Genomic DNA, 4718 nt, shown 5'->3' on the forward strand with positions numbered 1-4718 from the left:
CACTGCCGCGGTTACCTGTCATGAGGTAGCGTTGTTGAGTTGAGGTCCTCCCACCGCTCTGTGTCTGTGAAGTAGTTACGATGCGGCGGTGCTCGTGCATGTGTGTGGGGGGCGTTGCCTTGGAAGGATCCCCGAGGGTAGAGGGTGATGCTACTTTCATATTAACGCTAGCTTCCCAACATCGTCGACCCTATCTTTAATAATTATATACTACTTAATAATAGGCTGCAATCTGAATCTCTAACTAATACTCTCAAATAAATGTAGTGAAGTAAAAAAGTGATTATTTCCCTCTGTAGTGGAGTAGAAGTAAAAAGTGACATAAAATGGAAATACTCAAGTAAAGTACCTCAAAATTGTACTGAAGTGCAGTACTTGAGTAGCCTAAATGTACTTAGTTACAGTCCACCACTGTTAGAGCACAAAGTTCTTCATAGACCTAGCCTCTTAGTTTCGCTGTCAAAGTGCACCAGATTGATTCATTTAATTTTAATATGTATAAAACGTTCTCACGGGGGGAGCACGCCTCTACATGTCCACTCACCACAGTCTCAAACAATCCTGTTGGAAACAATGATGTATGCAAATTATTTACAGTAATTCATTGCGCAAACAGCGGTGATTCGCATCTGACGCATCCAGGTTGCCAAAGTAATACTCAAAACATTCATCCAGTAATGGCAGGTTTGAGTATTTGTTGATTCAGTCTCAATTTACCATGAAAAACCATTATGCCACACAAGACAAAAAACAACAGCTGTTTTCATTATCAAGTGTTCCTCTCATAATTATGACATGTTGAAATCATAAGGACGTGTCTTTAGAATTATGATGTGGTGTAATTATTGCATAATTATGAGAACATTTGACATCTCATAATGAGATGAACTCACTCAGACATTTGCGGTTAACCTCCGCAGCATCTACCGTACAGCATGTTGCACAATCAGCGTACAGCTCAACAACAAATCACTGTCAATCATTTACCCACTAAAGTAGCTACTGCAGCTCGTCACAGCTGTCTGGGCGACCATGTTGCTACTGTGTGGTCTTCTCTTTTTTATATACAAGTGTAATTAAATAAAAATTAAGCAGAACTGGGGGATTATTAGCTGCAACCATTGCTTTCCTTTCTGTCAATAATGACGCGCAGTCATGGATGCTCCATCTTTTTTAACATATTGCATGCTATTGCAATAAAAGTCGTCATCTGGATCATCTCATTATACATATTAACTACTGTATAAAGCAAATTAACAGCCAATTCTTCAATAATATTCCATATTTATGCTTAAACCTAGGGTTGGTAATCATTTATGTTTGTTGGGATTCTCATTACATCCCGACAGAAATCAATAAATCAAATGCTTTGACAAAAAAAATAAAATAATCCAGAATCTGTGGCTGTCACAGGCCTGTAATAAACCCGTCCAATCATTTAATTCGGCACAAATGTAATGATAATAGTGGGGGAGTGGCTTTGGAGGGACGCCTGAAGCGAAGGGCTGTCAGTGCTGCCGACTTGGCAACTTTCTCTCTAGATTTAGGGACTTTTGGAGCTGGTGCTTCTAGCTACTTTCATTGGAACAGAGTTGGCAACACTGGGCTGTGTTTTCTGGTTAATTCATTTTTAAAATGTAGTGTATTCTTGCCAGTTTCTCAAGATTACCAACCCTAGCTTTAATTGTATACTGGACATTTTTTAGGCAAAGGCTGGCATTATTCTGTTTTTCTTATTGTTAACAAAATCCCACAAAAAGACCAAAACCAACATCTGTCTCTCAATACAAATATAAAGTTTCATTGTTAAAAAGGCTCAGTAATTACCAATAACAGCTGGTCACTGTAGTTTTTATCGACCGTTACTCAAACAGGAGGGAATAGTGCTTCTTTTTGGGACTATTTTCAGCGGCAGATTAATCCACATGTGGTGCTCTAGTGAGTATTTGTGGCAGCAGGATGGTGTATGTAGCATTGAGTCAAAATAAACTACAGTGAGTGTTTATGGTAATGAAGGAACATGTCACCCAGTGCAACATTATGGCTAATTGATGTGTTTTTAATAGTTTTTGAACAACAGTGGAGCGGAAGAAAAGGAAGAAGTGTTGTTGGTTTTGGTCCTTTCATGGGATTTGTTCTCAACGAGATAAATGTTCTTTAAATGCCTCATTTTAAAAGGAATGTATAGTATGTGATACAACTATATATTACTAATCTAATAATACTATTTATTACGCAAGGAGCACTTTCTATCACAGTCTGGACCACCGTTAGTTTAGCTATGAATTGAGGTTATTAATGTGGTATTTTGGAGGAATTATTGATCATTTTGATCAATTCTCGAGAGGTAAAAAATGTTTAAATTTAGCACTAAATCTGTGTAACAAATGGTATCAACACAAAAATCTATGAGACATAATAGAGCATGGGATTAGCCATCATATACTTCTATCGTAATGTTCTTAACCCTTATACACTATAATAATTTATTTTGATTAATTAATAAACTAATTAATTAATGTTTATTTCTGATTTATGACTAGAACAACTGGACACAAAGTGCTGAGCTGCATCTCAAATTAATCTTCAGGTTCTCAGCTTTCAGATGATGTACACCACTTCAATGTGACATCTACTGTTGACCTGCTATCTCCCCCTAAAGACCCCCTGTACTCCCCTAAAACAGACAAAAACATCTCTATTGTGGGTCTCAGAGCGTTAATGTTAGTGTGTGTACCTCTGGCTATAAAGCAAAAAAGCACGAGACAGTTTTGTTCTTCAAATATATAATCTTAGTTCAGTCATACAGATATATACATTGTATAATAAATAATATTTATAAAAACATAACATTTACGATTATAAAATAAAAAGGGAATTATTCACTTTAAAACATTTGTACAAAACTTTGGATATAGCGGGAGAAGTGGAGGGGACTGAACACAGAAAGGTAGGCCCAGGTAGGGAGGGCTGCGTAGAAGATGACACAAAATGAGCTAAGCTATGTCACAAAAGAGAGGACGGCCTACACACTACTGGGTATTTTTGTTTGTTTTGAAATATAATTAATAGGAAGCAGGTGGGACTGTCAGAACATGTTCTGTGGAAACCTCTCTCAGTTTGTTCTACCATTGTGAATCCGTCCATCCGTCCGTTTTTTCCGTTCACTTCTGTTTTGTCACTGGCAGCCGTCATCCACATCTTGCACACATAAATCATCCAGCTCCTGATGATGTTTCCCAACCTTCTTCTTCTTCTTCTTCTCAGAATCTACATGAACTGGGAGTCTTCTCTGTCCACCCAAAAACAAATCACAACCTCAATGATCGGAAAATAATTTCCTTTTGTTATAAAAAAAAACGGGCCGACATCCATGTCGTCCTCTGAAAAACAAAAATATTGTGAGTAAATTACAGTATTGTTCTTCCAATATCTCCGCAACCAAAACCGCGAGGCAGGAGTATTTTCTTGGGGTGTACTGACAAGAGTACAAGTTCATAAATCAGGCTTCTTAGAAACCTCAACTGAGGGGAAAACGTGGAGAGAAGGAAGGAAGGAAGGAAGGAAGGGAGGATGTGAAAGCCAATCAGAACCTACTCTGGTCTCCACATGTCGTCACACGTCCCCCTTTTTTTTATTTTTTACAGTGATAAAAAGTTTTGACAAAAGCCTCTAAGATGAACCTTAGATAAAAAGATCTCCCAGTTTGCTCATAAGACCGGAATTAATATTTAAGCATGCTGAAGCTTGACTCACGTTTATAAATGCCACAAAAATGATCTACTCACTCATATAATTTGAACGCCGGTGTGTTTTCACCGCATCGCTCCTTTTAGATTGAATAATGTACGACTGTGTTGTGTTGTGTTGGAAATTATGAGCAATTTGCAGGTTGCCCGGACGCGGGAACAAAGTCGTCCATTCATGAGAACCGCTAGCTCGCGATGACGGAGAAATTTGCTCGCGTAAACAAACGCTCAAATCTCTACCACCTGGAGTGGAACTGAATAGTGCATACATATACATGTGTAGGTTAGTGGAATGAGCATGCTTGTTCACACACATGCTGCATACCTCCAGTTCCCAACCCGATGGGTAATATGTCAGAAATGCAGGGCTATAAAATCAAGACGGTAGCATATATCTTATCCTGGTGCGGAAGAGTCAGTCAGCAGGGAGAGGAGCAACACTGAGGATTTCATCAGCTCAGTAGTTTACAAAAGACAGGACTGTGGCACTTCCAACCTGTTCAGTTCAGTAGTTACAAAGTGATGGTTTTCCCCGGGGCTGCCGACGTGTTCGGCATCACGTAATAAGTGACGGCGTAGAGGTTGGTTTAGTTTAAAAACAAAAGGCCAGACTGGCCGGAGAAGTGAGGTGTTAGTTAGCTTTTTTATTCAAAAGCAGAAAGAGAGTCTGAAAGTTGTTTTACTGCATTAATCTCACAGGTAAAAAGTGTTATTGTACATGCCACAAACATTGTGCTGGCATGGAGGGGAAATAAATAAAGACGAAGGGGGAGGGAGATGCTGCAGGGAATAGTGGCACAACTCTTCCCATGAGAGCGGACTAGACCTCAGACTAGAGGTCAACACAGGGCGTCAGATATTATGGAGATGGGCGTAGTGGTTTGGAAGATTTTTACAAAAAAAAAAGAAGGTATAGAAGTATCCATAGCTGATGTGCCATTACCCATTAGGGCCTGAGTGTGTGTGCTG

The sequence above is a fragment of the Sebastes fasciatus genome, chromosome 20, assembly GCF_043250625.1.
Source record: "Sebastes fasciatus isolate fSebFas1 chromosome 20, fSebFas1.pri, whole genome shotgun sequence".
Classification (NCBI taxonomy): Eukaryota; Metazoa; Chordata; class Actinopteri; order Perciformes; family Sebastidae; genus Sebastes; species Sebastes fasciatus.